This window comes from Gymnoscopelus braueri, assembly GCF_963280865.1.
Source record: "Gymnoscopelus braueri genome assembly, chromosome: 20".
NCBI classification, from domain to species: domain Eukaryota; kingdom Metazoa; phylum Chordata; class Actinopteri; order Myctophiformes; family Myctophidae; genus Gymnoscopelus; species Gymnoscopelus braueri.
Window position 1 is genome coordinate 12,148,491 of NC_137622.1, and position 18,015 is coordinate 12,166,505.

At 42.9% G+C, this 18,015-nt stretch overlaps 1 protein-coding gene across 3 annotated transcripts in view; it reads right to left on the reverse strand.

Moving 5' to 3' along the window:
- LOC308076259 (teneurin-3) overlaps positions 1-17,614 on the reverse strand; it is a 129,995-nt gene extending 112,381 nt beyond the window's left edge. For all 3 annotated transcript variants that reach the window (XM_080416468.1, XM_080416467.1, XM_080416466.1), the window contains exon 1: positions 17,465-17,614. The gene's annotated coding sequence lies outside the window, so the exon portion shown is untranslated. The remainder of the gene's footprint in view (positions 1-17,464) is intronic.
- Positions 17,615-18,015: the final 401 nt, after the last annotated feature.

The window sequence follows — 18,015 nt, forward strand, 5'->3', positions numbered from 1 at the left end:
GTTTTATCCCAAAATGACGTATATTTTTTAATGTACTCTCTAATGTCTTAAATACAAGTTGTGTTTGTGTTGTATTGTGAAGTATTATATTTCATTGTGACCGTTTTGTTGTATTGTTATGTCCATGTGTATTTGCAATGCAATTATGTGGTAAAACAGTATCTGCATAATAAATCAACCCAATAGCTGTCAAAACTTTTCGAGACCACAGTAAAGCCCTTTCCATAGCTCCCATTCATTTAATAGAAGCCCAGCAGACCAGTGGCTGACCTGGAGACCTGGGATAATTTCCACCATTTTCTATTTCACAAGAGCCAACACATGACAATGCACTTGGACAAATACATGATTATATTCAAGTGTCATTAAATACTATTATAATACTAATCTCTCTTCTCTTCCAGGAACACAAATGTATAAGCTAGAAGCTAGACACTATATACAGTAGCTATACACTTGTCTTAGAGTATATCATTTTCTCTTCAAAAATATGGTATAATATAATATAGGTGTAGGGGCCACGTCCCTGTTCCCTGAATATGGCTTCCTCTGCGTTGTTTAATCCCTAGAGCTGATGGGGACGATATGTCACCTGGGAGCAAGCTCTGCCTCAGGAGCTATACTTAGGGGAAAAGAAATACCTTCTGCCACCCTGAGCGAGCAAGCAACATGCGTAGTTGTGGAGTTTGGGGATTTGGCCTGTTGAGCCGAGCTGACTAAGAATTCCATTTATATGGGAACACATGCACAAGATATTTCATCACATATTTTTCATCAGCATATATGAGTGAAGTGAAGCCTATGGGTCAAAAATCCAAACAACAGTGCCACGTCAAAGTCCGGTTGGGCTCTAGGGATATGCATAAAGAACTGTGCGGTTGGTCTACTTGGGATCATGATGCACTGCATCTCATCTCCAAAGTCTCTCTATTGTCTCTACCTCTTCTGACGTAATCTTCCTCTCAATAATGCAAAGCCATTCCCAGTGCAAACATTATCTTGGCGATCCCACCATACCACAAAGTGAATTTGAGAGAATGTAAATTACTTGTGGATTTTGTATAATAATACTGTTATATGACAGTCACACACAACTATAAATCACCAATGGTGTAGCAATGATGACAGCTTGAGAGCAGAAGCATGAATCAGCCTTAAAGTGTTGTGTTGTGCTGAATTGTGAAGTGTTGAGGTGCGTATATAAATTGCATGTATAACCATGCTGATTCTCTTCCAGCATGCCTTTCAGTTTAAATATCCTATTCATTTTTTTTATATCTTCTTATTTATTTTTGGTTTCGTGTTTTGTTCTCACTGCTGTTGCTGCTATGACTCTTCAAGTTCCCCCAGGGATCAATAAAGGTTATCTTATCTTATTTTACATTTCATGTTTCCAGCCTGCAAGGCTAATGTTGGGATAAAAAATGTCCTCTGATCAATTTCCTGACTACAAGAACAAATGTCAGGTTTGGATCGTCTGAGTCAGATTTGGACTCTGAGCTGTGATTGACATAGGCAGACCAGGGAATGCATTTAAAGGTTACAACACGTCACTGTCAGAATCACAATGAATACACAGCTTCCCTCTACTGTGGAGCCATGGGAAAAGTACATCTGGTAACTCTTTAAATGACAGGCCATTAAAGTGATATTGAACTTTGGTAGAACATTGTACTACTGTATCTGCACATGATATAAGTAACAATGTGTCGATCAGCTCAATCTGATGCTTCTGTGCTCTGTGAGTGAAGAACTAGAAGTAGAGATACTATTCATGATGTTGTATTGTATGATGAACCAGGTCTTAAAATAACACTTTTAGCAAATAACAAAAAGGGGGGAAACTTAAAGCAATATTATAAATGTAATAACCTGTTATTATATATTGACAGGTAACTAATGAGTAATATATGAGTTTGTTATTTGGCAATGAGTGGCAGATAACAATGACAGTTATAAGGTTATTATAGTGTAATAGTTATTACATCTATTTGACTCATTATCGTTTGGTAACATGTACCGTAAGCCTGTGCAATTTTCTCCACCAAAGATGTGTTTTCATCCCTGTATGCTTGTCTGGGTATGATATTATGGGTGCGTTCGGAAATTGCGCACCGGAGCGCACTCGCCTATTAGTTTGTATTGGCCAGTGCGCTCATTGCTGCATTTCCGAACGCACCCTATGCATTCATCCTGCATCAGTATCAGTCGCGTGTTATATATCCCATTAAGACCTGCAGCCGATTCAACAAAATAATGTCTTCTAAATCCTAACAGTTTTCTGAAAAACTATTGTTGCTACATGTATATCAGTGGTTCTCAAACCTTTTTCATGTCAAGGACCATCCAAAATTATATGTATTTGGACGCCGACCTCCATCTAAAAATATTTTGTTCCAGGGACCCCCCAGAAGCAATTATTTGAGTTACAAATGTTCGCTTTAAAAATATATATTCAAAGACTTGCACACATTTTCCCGATTTTTCAAAAATAGCAGCTCTACAAGCTCATAGCGCGGCACCGAGTGAATATATATATATTTTAAAGCAAATTGTTTTTAACTAAAATCTTTGCTTCTGGGGATTCTAGAAATGTAGAATGTGTTCTAAATCCCCCCCACCCCCCATCTCAAAATATTTTGTTCCAGGGACTTGTTCCCGGATTGAATGGGTTAAATACTGATATACTGTTGGACAGCTCTGAATAAGCTGAATGTGTGCGGACATTAAGATTAGTTATTAGTTTTTTGGGCGGTGAAACCGCCCCTATATGTGAGGTTTCACATTTGCACCCCCCCAACCCTGCGCTGTGATTGGCCACCAGTGTACCCCCCTAACCCTGCACCGTGATTGGCCAATCACAATCTATTCAGGACTGTGATTGGCTAGTGAAACATGACACATGTGCATAGCCCTATAAATAGGACTATGCACTATGCACAAAACACATTTATGTTAGGGGTGTACAATGGTTGGTCCACAATATTACTTTTCTTTAAGTGAACTTCCATCACTCTGATGACCACTGTGACCACACCGCCCACTTCACACTGGGTGTGATTTTTAGTTTGTTGCCATGTTTATAAATTGATATTTTGGTGTTTATTTAATGTTGGCTTGTCCCAGCAAACTTGCACGTCTGCAATTGGCCGATACATCCACTAAGCCGAAGGGGACAGGAACATTGTAACTGGTTAGCCTGGTAGGATGCGTATCCTGTTGCCTGGAGGGATGATTATAACTAAAATAAAACTTGGCATGCTGTTAGTGTGCACAAGAAATACAATGCTAATTGGCCTAGTAGTATGCAAGATTAGCTGTGCACAGACACGCTCACTCGCGCACACGCACACCCACACCCACACCCACACACACACACTCAGGGTGGAAGAAAAAAACACTTAGATACAGTACACAGAGGTAGCTATAGTATGTTTTCTTACTATGAAATAATTAGCCTACGTTTCACGTTCCAAAATATGCCCCCCCCCCAAAAAAAAAAAGAATCAGTGCAAAAGTAAAAACAAAATAGTTTACTTTTCCTGTATAGCACAAGTGCTAGAGTACAACAGGAGTGGTTCGGCAAGCATGTAACAAAAGCGGGACTGGTACAGTCAGTGGCCATCTCCGTTTGGAGCTGGAGACAGGACAGACTAATCTCCGCTCGGAGCAGGAGACAGGACAGACTCTATCTGGAGCAGTCAGAGCTGCAGCAAATGCTGTAATATGCAGCGGAGAAGGAATTGAGGTCACAACGTGCACACCGCCTGAGACAGAGCACGCGCGCACACACACACACACACACACACACACACACACACACACACACCCACACACAGGTGGATGGGGCAGATAGAAAAACCAAGACAAAGGCAGGCAGGTGATCAGAAAAGACAGTCAGGCCAGGAGTTCACAGGCAGGTGATCAGACAGACAGGCAGGCAGGCAGCGAGACAGACAAATAGACTAGAAAGTCACATTCAGTCAAGCGCAAATTTCTGTCTGGAGTCATGCCCTACTAATAACTGTCATAATAGTTAGATTAGATCAGTGATTCTCAAAGTGGGGTCCGGGGACCCCCCAGGGGTCCTTGAGGAGGTTCCAGGGGGTCCCCAGCTAAATTTGTTAAATCAGAATCACGATCATTTTAACCACTTTATCCATATTTTATACATTGGCTATTCAAAAACAGCAGATGTACAAGCTCACGGCGCGGGACTTCCTGCCGCGCTGTGAGCTTGTACATCTGCTATTTTTGAAACATGTTGAAAATTATCTTTTTGTATCTTTTTTTAACACAAATCTTCTCTGCATTTTCAGATGGGTGTCCATGGCCAAATATATATCAATTTGGGGGGGTCCTTGGCACACAATAGTTTGAGAACCACTGGATTAGATGATTAGACTTTTTTTTTTTCAAAACATATATATATTTTTAATGAAAAAACAGAAGTATTTGTTTGCATTTGCTTCCCCCCCTCCATACATTTTCATAATAAAAAAGTGCCATATATCGTATCGTATCGATATCGTGAGCCCAATATCGTGTATCGTATCGTATTGTGAAATGAGTGTATTTGGACGCCGACCTCCATCTAAAAATATTTTGTTCCAGGGACCCCCCAGAAGCAATTATTTGAGTTACAAATGTTCGCTTTAAAAATATATATTCAAAGACTTGCACACATTTTCCCGATTTTTCAAAAATAGCAGCTCTACAAGCTCATAGCGCGGCACCGAGTGAATATATATATATTTTAAAGCAAATTGTTTTTAACTAAAATCTTTGCTTCTGGGGATTCTAGAAATGTAGAATGTGTTCTAAATCCCCCCCACCCCCCATCTCAAAATATTTTGTTCCAGGGACTTGTTCCCGGATTGAATGGGTTAAATACTGATATACTGTTGGACAGCTCTGAATAAGCTGAATGTGTGCGGACATTAAGATTAGTTATTAGTTTTTTGGGCGGTGAAACCGCCCCTATATGTGAGGTTTCACATTTGCACCCCCCCAACCCTGCGCTGTGATTGGCCACCAGTGTACCCCCCTAACCCTGCACCGTGATTGGCCAATCACAATCTATTCAGGACTGTGATTGGCTAGTGAAACATGACACATGTGCATAGCCCTATAAATAGGACTATGCACTATGCACAAAACACATTTATGTTAGGGGTGTACAATGGTTGGTCCACAATATTACTTTTCTTTAAGTGAACTTCCATCACTCTGATGACCACTGTGACCACACCGCCCACTTCACACTGGGTGTGATTTTTAGTTTGTTGCCATGTTTATAAATTGATATTTTGGTCCTATCTTTCACTGGAAAGAACAGGACAGGAATGGGGCATATAGGATACAACAGGACAGGACTGGAGCACAGGGCTGGATTGGACAGGGCAGGACTACTGGATGGGACTAGACAGGGCTGTAACACCGGACTGGGCGGAACAGGACGGACGTGACACAACAGGATTAGACAAAACTGGACGGGGACTCTCGGGACAGGAACACAGGGCAGGGCAGAACCACTGGGCTAGACATGACAGACAGGACAGGAGAGACATGGAGATACATATACATACAACCGTTCAGGCAGACAGAAACCAGCGTTACCAGACCCAGCCAAAAAAGGGAAACACAAACCGATAAACAAATAGACAAGCAGACTAACAGGTTGGACACAGCCTGGTAAATGACAGGCAGACAGAGAGGCAAACAGACAAGCTAATAGACTGTGAAACACACATACAAGCAAATAGACAGACAGGCAGACATAGAGACTAACAGAGATGCCAACTAATAAAACTAGCAGGCAGGCAGGCAGAGACAGACAGACAGACAGACAGACAGACAGACAGACAGACAGACAGACAGACAGACAGACAGACAGACAGACAGACCGGCAAACATACAAGCAGACAGTCAAAGAGAGACAGGCAGATGACTGGCAGACAAGCTGGAAGGCGGACCAGAATCAGACAGACTGACGAGCAGACTGGCAGACAGACTGGTAGCAATAACAGTCCTCTAAAGGAGGTCTACTGACCAGGGAGACAGAAGGGCTGATAGAGGAACAATAGGGGAGGTAGCTGAGAGAGAAACCGGGGACTAGTTGACTGGGAAAACAAATGACAATGGAATAGGGAGGCTTGACTTACAGGACTCCTGGGAACGGGACTGATGGGATCCTAGAGAGCTGGATGGACAGGGCCCCAGAGGGAACTGGGTTGAGGGGAACCTCGAAAAAATGGCCAGCCGAGAGCCCAGGAAAGGGAACCACTGGGATCCGGGACGACCAGCCAAATGACTGTCTTGACTTCTTGATGGCTGGGAGGCCGCTCGTTCTCTGATAGGTGGACCTGTGTGCCAAGGGGCCTGTGAAGACTGAGGGGGAGCGCTGCCACTAGGGGGACTAGGCAGTTTGGGTTCTGGGGTGCTGGGCAGGTCGGGTTCTCTAGTGCAGACAGTCTTACTTACAGTATAAAGAGACGATTGGACACAGTCTAACAAAGGTTTGTATTCACACATAAGCTAACTGGCCAGTAAGGACATATGTGATCACAATGGACAATCAACACAGGTGTAACACATGCCATAGATGAGAGGGCGGATAATGAAGGGAGAGTGACATTTCTCAGGTAGAAAGTGGCACAGCCGTGACACTTAATACAGAACGGAATGACTCTGACTACGATAATGTGTGCACTATAAAGAGTACTTTAACTGCTGACAACTGCTTGGGATCATTATATTATGTGATAATCTATTATTACCATACGATAATTATAATTATAAGGCCAATAGACTGGTGGTTGATATTCATACAAGTTCCCAGATGCTGCTTGATCTCTGTTCATTGCCCTGAAATGGAAAATCCAATAATTACCTAATGGGAAATTGAAAGATTTTAATATGCACATAATTAACAGAACATTTTTCCAACTCTCCCTTTCTCTGCCTCCCGATAACCATTTGGCACTGGGTGGGTTTTGAAGGCCTGCGTATAGAAAAAAATAACTGCCAGCATTTAATACTTTTTTTTATGTATGAATGAATGAATGAATGAATGAATGATTTATTTGGTGATGAAAGAAGAGCACATCAGCACTTCCACAACATACAGCAGACAAAATATCACAGAGGATATAAAAACACAATAAAGCCCTATAGGCTTATTTCCATTGTGGTCCTCTAAGAAAAAACACAGAAGAGTCACAACAGAACAGAGACAAGTACATATCACAAAACCATGACACAAGTAGCAGCATGTGAAAACCTACAAGTTGTCACTATACATCTTTAAAAAGATCGCCAGCACTCGCTTGGTTCGTTTGAGAGCTCTTATTTATTGAAAACCCCCAGCAGCAGATCAAACACAACGGACGTTTCGGCCCGCGGCCTTCCTCAGTGTGAAGGCCGCTGAAACGTCCATCGTGTTTGATCTGCTGCCGGGGCTTTTCAATAAATAAGAGATCCTGAAAGGCCCAAGTGAGTGCTGGCAATCTTTTTAGAAATACTGTTTCTCCCACAACCGTGCACCCGATAAACGTGAACTGTGTGAACTATTCAACTGACTATAGTGTATTTTAGTCACTATACTATAAGTCACTATACTGTACATCTCTACCACCAGAGACACAAAGACTGATCCTGGTAGAGCCAGTGATTAAAGGGAATGTGATAGTGCTGTATGATGGCGTGAAGTGATTAAATGATGACATGATTAATAGATGGAGGTGAAGAGGACACATCCCTCATTCAGACACACACACATTATTCTACTAACAGCTACGTGTGTGTGTGTGTGCGCGTGTGCGTGTGTGTGTGTGTGCATGAGAAAGAGAGGGGTAGGGTGTGTGTGTGCGTGGCAGAAAGAGGAGAAGACGTTCGAAGAAATTAGAGAAACAAATGACTAAAGGGGAGTGGAGACAAGAAGAGGAACAGAAAGTTCTGAAAAATGAAAGGAGAAAGAAAGAAAGGGACAAGGGAAAATTTTGAGAGTGACAGAGAAATAGAGAGAGACATGGATGGATGCGTGAGCTGGTGAACACACTGCTTGTCATCAAGATGACCTTATAAAAGACATTATGGCTGGAGGACAGAAGACTGAACATTGTAATGCCTGACGCGTTGTGTGAGCTTGTAGATCTGCTATTTTAAGCGTGCGGCACCAACATGGAACAAAGTATAAATCAGGCGTTAGAGTGGTGGGGGGATCTCGTTTTGCGGCTCGGCTGCAGGGATCATGTCTGAAACCATGAGAAGCAGCATCCTTTGAATAATGTAATCCTCCTCTTAGCCTGACATGCCGCGCTAGGCTAGCGTTAGCGTTTCAAGGTGAGTGCAGGAATAATCAGGACTGGAGCCTTTTAATCTGCCCAGCCGACAGTGAGGGCTACAGATGTTCAGGGGAGTCTAGGTGACTTTTCCTATTTCACTTTCCTCCCTCGTTCTCTCTCTCGCTCCCTCTCACCATCGCCACCTGCGCTCTCTTCAGGGGGCGTGCTAGCAGGTGCTGTCCCAGTGTTGCTAGTGTGTGTGTGTGTGTGTGTGTGTGTGTGTGTGTGTGTGTGTGTGTGTGTGTGTGTGTGTGTGTGTGTGTGTGTGTGTGTGTGTGTGTGTGTGTGTGTGTGTGTGTGTGTGTGCGCCTGGGACCAGTATGGTGCGATCTTTAGACGTTGTGGTGGCATGCTCAGGTTATTATCAGAGAGACACAAAAAAAGCGCTTTGCCTCAGGCAATCAGAGCTCTGAACAATGACCCAACTGCCAGGTACACTGGCCCTCATTTATCAACGCGGTGCAGCCCAAATAATGGGCGTAGGGCGAGATCACCGCACCTTTCGGCATTTATCAATATATCCTGACGTGGGCTTCATCCTACCATACGCTGAGATCTCACGTCTGGTCGAGACCAGTTGTTGACGTTGGCTGCGCCCGTTTATTCCATTCTAGACCTGCGGAGCAGCATTGTCTGACTGTCTGACAGGCATCTGGACACATAATCCACTCCTAAATGTATATCTACACACTAATAATTAATCCCTGTGAAAATATAACATTTTATAAAGTAATTTAAACAAACTGCTTTAACAGTCATTCAGTTGCATTGGCTATTTTAAAATAGCAGATCTGCAAGCTCAAAAACGGGTCGCATCGTGACGCGTTGTGAGCTTGTAGATCTGCTATTTTCAAAATATACGAGCGCTTTTGCGTCGGGACTCGGGAGTCCCGCGGTCGGGACTGCCGACGATCTTTTCATGGACAGTGAGGTGTACAAACTTACAGTAGCTTGTCCTATGTTATGGAGTTATGTCATAGAGAGTTTTGAAGACTACAACCTGGATGGGTTAAGGATATAAACCCGACGCTCCAATCTCTTATTAACGGGACGGACCGAAACCACTGCCGTCTCACGGGGAATATCCTACATGACTGCTTGTGCACTGCTCGGTATGGGTTAAATAAATTAATATACAAACGTATTCCATTCATGGCGATGTGATTGGTATCATAATATGTCATTCATGTAGGCTACAAGCCTACGTGACAAAGATTGTACCGCTACGGTACGGATTACAATACATGAAAAACACAGCTGGGCGGGCGTGTGTGTGTGTGTGTGTGTGAGAGAGAGAGAGAGAGAGAGAGAGGGGGGGGGCGTGTGCGTGTGTGGCGAGGCAGGCGGGGGAAACTCTTTCTCATTGGCTTTTGATGTCTTTGGTCGTATTCTGGTCCTTCTTCATGTCGTAAAATCGGGGCGTTTTGAGAATATTTAAGGGCGTGTTATTTAAATGACGCTAGGTTCCAGCCGTGACATTTATCAAGCCTGGGACCAAATGTAGGCTCGGATCAGCTGTGTAGGATTCGTTGATAAATGTGACTTCGACGTTGGTGTACGGTCGAATATATGGAAAAATATAAGCCGGTTTATAAGCTGCGTTGATAAATGAGGGCCACAGTCTTTAACATGTAAATGTAAATGCGCCTGCTCACCAAGAGAGCACGTACAGTATTTTTGGACAATCTGTTTGCACAACCTCCTTGCATAAAATTATAATTCACCACATATTAATAACATTTCCCCACTAGCATCAATACAGATAGGTATCAATATACTGTAGGTGGGTCGGTCTATAAATGATGCTATTTGCACAATGTAAACTGTACTTGGTTGCTAACTTATTATCTTTCTGCTGCATGAATGAATATTCAGTATTTGCTCGGTCACCATTTTCATTCTGTATATTCTGCAGGCAATATTCTCTTTTTTAGCTGCACTGTATAGATATAGCCTATATATCCTATACCTGAATAACATAGGGAAGGTGCAATTGTAAATGCTGTATATCTTCGGTTGCTTATTTATTTATACATTTCTTTCTCTTATTCTATATTCTGTACATTTGCTTTTGGGTGCAACATGAAGATCAGTAACTCAAAGCAATTCTAAATGTTGTATATTATCCTAGTCTATGGTGATTCACTACACGATAGTCTGTGTATACTGATGCTGTTTTTGCCTTATTAGGATTATTGGGTTTACCTACAACTGTATTACTCACTGTATTACTCATTACTAGTAGTACCTTAAGTGTATCATACATTTTTTATGAGCTTTCTTGTATTACATCTTGAATTGTGTATGTTGGACATTGTTGCACAGTAATAGCAGACTGCTGGAGATTACTGCACCAACATTTCTCTGCACATGTATGAGTGAATGTGAATGTGACAAAATAAAATCTTTGCATCTTGAATCTTGTTTGTGCATAAGATTGTATCAGACAGCATTTGATTGGGGTGAGGGTGTGATGCGCTGAGCGCTGTGTGTATAGATTGAAGTTTTGGACTGAGAGTGGTCCGTGTTCATGAATGACAATCAGCGGTGGGAAATCAACACAGGAAGCCATTTGCCAACCAAACGCTGGTAGTTTGCAGCCACCAAGTCTAAGTCTGACTGCTCACAGGTAACCAACCATAATTACGAAATGTGATTGCGCAGTAAAACTATCTGGGCAGCTTTGGGCAATGTTTTACTTTCACCAGCAACAGAGGCTGGAGAGAAAAAATATGGAGAGAGAGAGAGAGAGAGAGAGAGAGAGAGAGAGAGAGAGAGAGAGAGAGAGAGAGAGAGAGATAAGGCTGGAGGACAAAATAAAAAAGCGCATGACATAAAACCCTGTAATGAACATGTGTATCTAGTCAGTCATCACATTTATACTGTATAACCTGCAGACCCACGACCGACCAGCATCACTGTTCCACTTATAACTGGTTGGTCTGTTGGTGGAACAGCGCAACGCGGGAAACATCATTGCATTTAGCCACAAACACTCCCCTGACACCAGAATCCGATGAGGTTTGACAGTACATTTAGAACGCTGCGGTGCACCCGCGCACCCTTCGCAAAGACTAATTTTGAAATGTCACAACATGTCAGAGAATCTGAGGGAGAGAATGCCAGAGAGGATTGCAAGACATACATATGGAACAGCGGACGCCCACCCTCACCACGTCCACCATGTGGTGCCATAGCAAATCAATTTCACACATAGGGTCAGCTTTAAGTAAAGGACAGCTGTATCAACAGAATAAGTACCTGCCGAATGCATGGGGCTATTTGACATGCAACAGTCATCACATAATAATGGGATTCAATAGCACATCAATATACAGCTATCACTATTGCTATGGAGACCAATGCTTAAGTAGTGCACATGTGCGGTTCATTAAAAGCACTCTAAAAGCACTTAAAGATTTAAGACGTGAATGTTTTCTTGGTGCAAGAGAGAATTATACAAGAATAGCAGCATGCAGTAACAGCTCTCTATTGTTGCCTAATTGAGGTCTTTAAAATTACAGAGCTGGAGTGGTCTTGGCATAAAATAGAACAAAAAGCTCAAGTAGAACAGAACATCTCAGGTGGAAAAATTGCCATTAGCCACTTACTATAATCAAGAACAGAAGGGGTCTCGTAACCACAAATTGCCGAAATTGTGTAAAAGTTGTAATTTACAAGATTGTTCTGAAAACAATTTAATTGCGTATAATTCATTTCAACAGGTGTTAAAGGGCTTTGTGTTGTTTTGTTGGATATTTTAGCTGCTGCTTGAACAAGAAGAAACTTCAGTAAACTTGAGAAAAACTTTCCCTTTGCCAACGTCTGTTCACTTTAATTCCTCTTATAGGGGCAGTTTATGAGGTGACTGAAACCTTGTTGCTTTCAGAGGGTGCTTACGTCAGTGGCCCCATTCTCAGATAAGTCGCTGAGACGAAAGAGCACTTCAGTCATTCACCGAACACTGAAAGCGGTTCACTTTGAAAGCTGCATTGAGTAAAAGATCAAGATCAACATTCGCACCTAACACCTCATTCATTAGTGTTAATTACCCAGTAAAATTAGCTAGTGCTGTCACCCCAGTTTTATTAACCTAGCTAGGCTTGGAATAATTGAATATCTCCATTTGAAGCCTTTTAACAGAGTGATGTGTGGCTGGGAACGGCCGCAGCTTTTAATTTTAATTAATTAAAATCTTATTTCAAATTAAGTGTTATTAACACTAGTCCATACCCGGGTATGGGCGCACTGAAAGTATTTGCAGACTTTGGGTTATATCACAGTAGCCTATGCTTAGTTAAACTTTGAGAGAGCAAGTTTGTTCAGCGGGATCAGCGGGAGATCAGCTTGGGATGGGCACATTATCAAATGAAATAAATCTTGAGGCAGGTGGTCGCGGACTCCCAGTGAATGCTTTGCGAGGGTCTGTGGACCCCACTGTGCTAAGCTGTTTGTGCAAATAAGACGACAGCCGTAGCGCTGACAGTAAAACACACACACACACACACACACACACACACACACACACACACACACACACACACACACACACACACACACACACACACACACACACACACACACACACACACACACACAGTGTGTCCCCGTCGTCTCTCAACTTGAAAATACTTAATAATGTCCTTTCTGACACATGAGAGAGATCGCACATGATTGAGTAAACAATCTACACGCTATTGCTATTAGCAGCAAGAGCTGGCAGCCTGTATAGCCCATAACTATATGGTATAGCCCTGTAGCTTTAAGTCTGCCCACTGGTTGGGAGCACAGAAGTGTGAAAACAAACAGAGTGTATCCCATAGTCTGGGAGACCGTAACCGTGACAACAGACCCGCGTCCGCGGATGCGCAGTAACGGCGAAAACTGCTGCCGCAGAGTTAGACAGAGTTTACAAAAAAGGCTAATAAACAGCTTGAATTTGGGAAAAAAATAAAACAGGCTTCCTCAGGGTCTGCGTAATGCAAGTTCAGATCAATTGCTCAAGGCAGTGAGGAGACAAATGCGGAAGAAAGAGTGTAACTGACTTTCCTTAAAGGGGCTACACCATGCATTTAAAAAAAATAAAAATATTTAATATCATATTGTTTATGTCCCTCAAACGTTTTTTAAAAGGTTTGAGCCTAAATCAAGCCTCAGATATACTCATTCCAACTAACTTCTCTCTGGCTTATAAAGCACTTTCACCTGCAATACCACATTGTCCTTATTTAGCACGTGGCACTATTGAGCCAGTTTGTATGCATGATATCTCCTGGTTCTGTGTGGAAAAAGTAAAAACAAAAAAGTAAAAACAAAAACAATGATTTTTCATCATTATTTTTTGCTTTGTAGGTGCTTTGTGGGTATCGCATGTGACGTCACAGGCGGGGGCAAATCAGTTGACCTGTTTTGAGACCAATTTACATAAAACCCCAGATATGCTGTGAAAGCCTGAGTTCTCAAACTTGGGTATTTTTGGGGATAAAAGAGAGGTAGGGGAGACCAAAAACACAAAAAAGAAGGAAAAGTAAAAATTCATGGTGTAGCTCCTTTAATTATATGTAGGATAAATAGAGTGAGAGCCTCAATGCTACAGCACCTCTATCAGAGATAACAAACATCCCTGTGTAACCTCACAGTTTTCACACTGCATGGTAGTAAAGCATCACGTAGGAGCCGACTACATTCCTCTTCTTCTTCCTCTTATAGTAACCATAGGCCTACACTGTTCTCTTTGTGGTGCAACCGCCCTCCCCGCCCCCCCCCCCCCCCGGCCCTCAAGAAAATGTAATGTTAATATATTTTTTTCAACAAAAGAAATGGCGGCAGTGGCTCAGGGGTAGAGTGGCTGCCAGCCGGATGAGAACCGCAAGGTTCCCAGTTCGATCCCGAGTTATTGTCAAAGTGTCCTTGAGTGTCCTTGAGCAAGAGCAGAACCCTTAATTGCTCCTGATGAGCAGATTGGTGCCTTCACACACCGCCATCGGTGTGTGAATGTAATGCACAATCAATGTAAAGCGCTTTCGATAAAAAGCGCTATATAAATGCACCATTTACCATTTACAAGGCCATGTAATTGACATTTCTATTAAGTGCAATATTTTATATTCTTTAAAAATAAAACAAGTGTTACTCACTTGTAGTGCTGAAAATGGCCCATAAATTGGTAGGCTAATAATATTAAGTCAGTCGTCACTCGCACGCACGCACGCACGCACGCACGCACGCACGCACGCACGCACACGCACACACACACACACACACACACACACACACACACACACACACACACACACACACCTTGAGGATGCACACGCGTCGTGATTATTTAGGCAGAGAAAATATCAGTACGGGTTTTCTTATTACTTAATGATATGGTGCCTAATTGTAGTTGTGTTTTTAATTTTACATTTAAATAAAATAATGAATCATTTAGTTATTATGATGATCGGCTTGTCTCATTTTGGAGGCCCCCTGGGCACGCTGGTGCCCTACTCAGAGTGCGTGGTGTGCGCGTGGTGTGCGCGTGCCTAGCGGCGGTACTGTTCTCAAACCCCCCATGGCTCTGCGGGCCTCCTACACGAACACTCATACCAGACCTATAAAGGTCTGGCCTTGGCCCACAAACCTCCCGAAGGCAGCCTAATAGATGGTATCTGGGGCTTCTGTTTACATCCCTCAACCCACTAGTTTACTTGACATCTGTGGTTACATGGACACCCTGGCCGTCCCTCCTGACCCCCCCCCCATCGGCATCCAGCAGTTGCCCTCTCCTCCCCTCCCACTGACAACCAGCTGATTTAGCCCATTAAGGCCTGAGGCCGATTCTACAAATGTCTTCTAATTCCTAACAGTTTTCTGAAAAAAAGTACAGTATGTTTGTCAGTGGTTCTCAAACTTTTTCATGTCAAGGACCCTAAAAAATGATATGTATTTGGCCGCAGACCCCATCTCAAAATATTGTGTTCGAGGGGGTCCCAGAAGCAATAATTTGAGTTAAAGATTTTCGCTTTAAAAAATGTATATTTTCAAAAGGTTTGCACACATTTTCACGATTTTTCAAAAATAGCAGATCTACAAGCTCATAGCGCGGCACTCGGTGCCGCGCTATGAGCTTGTAGATCTGCTATTTTTGAATAGCCAAAATGTAAAAGCGTTCCAGGTCTTAATGGGTTAGAGTGGAACTGCCGCAGATAGTGATTTATGCCTCCTCTGATGATAGGTGCGCACATATTGTTTCGTCGATACGACGAAGACGACTCAAGGTCGGCCATGCGGTTAGTATGCAGTCGCCACATCCTCCCCCCCTCCACGAGCCGACGTTGTATCTCACCGCGAGCCAGCAGAGACGTCAAACTGGAATAGAATCATCTGAGTTTGAAGGAGAGCACCGTGTATCCTCCTTCGTTAGCGGGGGGGTAAAACGAAACTGCTGATTGAGAAAGATATAACTGTTGCTGCAGAGAGAGCGCTTGGGTAAGGGCCTTATGACAAAATGGTATGCTGCCCGGCACCATCTTGACATAAAAAAAACATAATCCACTTATAAAGTTCCTTGTTAAGTCATAGCCTTCCTGATTTGAACTGGCAAGCCTCTGGATGCTTCCACTCACCTCCGGCCATTATATTTCACAGCTACAGTGTATATGATTTAGTAATCCACCTCAGGGCCATGTTCTGCAATGAACTCACCAGTCACTGCCAGCAGTAATGAACTGAGCTGCAGGTGCGTCTAACATAGCCAGAAACCCTACACAAATATGTATTACTGATGATAAACACAACTGCATCTGAGGGGATAGGTCTCAGGAGTATTGCTTCATATAAATGGATACTTTTGCACTTAACAGGATTATTCTCCATAACAAGAAAGTGGATCATATCACTCCAGTTCTGAGATTGTTACACTGGCTCCCTGTCAGTCGAATAATTGATTTCAAACCTTGATGCTGGTTTATAAGCACAGCATGGTTTAGGGCAGGGTTCCCAAATAGGCGGCCCGCGGGCCATTTGCGGCCCGCGAGAGGCAACTGTCCGGCCCGCGACGACTCCTGTCATAATTTGTTTTAATAATATCTGTATTACTGTTCAAGCAGACTAACAAACACATCTGTAAGTAAATTGTTGATTCTGGACTTATTTTGATTTTCAGTATGTACAACTGGCTGCTGTTAATCTGTATTACTTTTCAAGCAGACTTATTTTGTTTCCAGAGTGCATTTTTTCCTCAACACAGGATTTAAGAATCCCAGGCCTAAAATAACACAGTGTCAAATTAGCTTAATGCCCCTGGCCCTCGGCTTGGTACCGAGACATAATTTGGCCCTTGGGGAAAAGTAATTGGGGAACCCTGGTTTAGGGAATGTTTTCTTTTCTGATCTTGTGCTTCTTTCAGACCACTCCGGTCATCAGGGCAGCTTTATATCCCCAGAGTCAAAAACAAACCGATGCTCTAATTGTTTAGGGCAAAGCACTTTGAATTGTCTTGTTGAAATGTGCTAAACAAATAGACCAAACACCCCTTGATTTCAAAACTCATCTCTCCCTGGAAATGTGAATGGCCTTAAATGTTTGCCCAGGTCATTATTGTAAATGAAAACTGCATATCAATTAATTTACCAAGTTAATTAAGGTCTACATTAAAAAAATAAAATAAAACAACAGACCAGCTACAACTGTACTGTAAGTGAAGATGGCCACATCACTGTACAGGGGTTTTAATGTTTCCATCAGACAGCCTCCGGTGCATTGTGGGCAGTGGTGGACAAAGTACTCAACTCCAGTACTTGTATATAAGTAAGATACTGGTTAAATATTACTCAACTACAAGTGAAAGTTTCTCAATCAAATTAGTACTTGAGTATTTGCTTTTCAAAATACTTAACTATTCCAAAGTACAAATTACAATGTACATTTTCTTTTAAATATAATGCATAATGCACTTTTTACCTTCCTAGAAATGTAGTGGGAGTCAAAAGCACAATATTTGTCTTTGAAATGTAACAGAGTGAAAATCCACAAATACAAAATACTCAAGTAAAGCACACGTGTACTTAAGTACGTTACTCAAGTAAATGTACTTGGTTAATGTCCACCAGTGACTGTGGGGCAGCACTTACCTGCTCTCCAGGGCCACATTGCTGCCCAGCACCCAGCTGTCCTGCAGCTGAACGCATTCCGCTGTGCTCTGCAGCTCAGCCGCCAGGCCGGCTGTGGGCGGAGGGCTCGGGCTCCTCTGATTGGCCAGCGAGCTGCGGCTCAGGGACGTGATGGACGGGTGTTGTTTATGGTGCGGGGGCGGAGCCGGGGGGAGAGGAGGCGGGACTTGCTGGTTGGACAGGTGGTCCCCTAGAAGAGAGGAGAGTCGGATTTGAGTTTGTCTAAATGACAAGAGCACGAGGAACCGCAGTATTTTGCTTTGCTGATTGAATTAAGCTCGTGGCAAATGCGCTGTCAAGACACTGTCATTACTTAACGACAGATGGAGGACGGTGCACACAACTGCTGCGTGCGCGAGAGACACCAAACCATGTCCACTAACAGACCACTAAACGCTAATACAGCCGAGAGGAGACATCAAATGAGCTGCAACCGCTGCAAAAAAAAAAGAGAAGGCAAATAAGAGTTTTTTTCCACAGCGATAATTGTCGCCCCAAACGCCACACACATG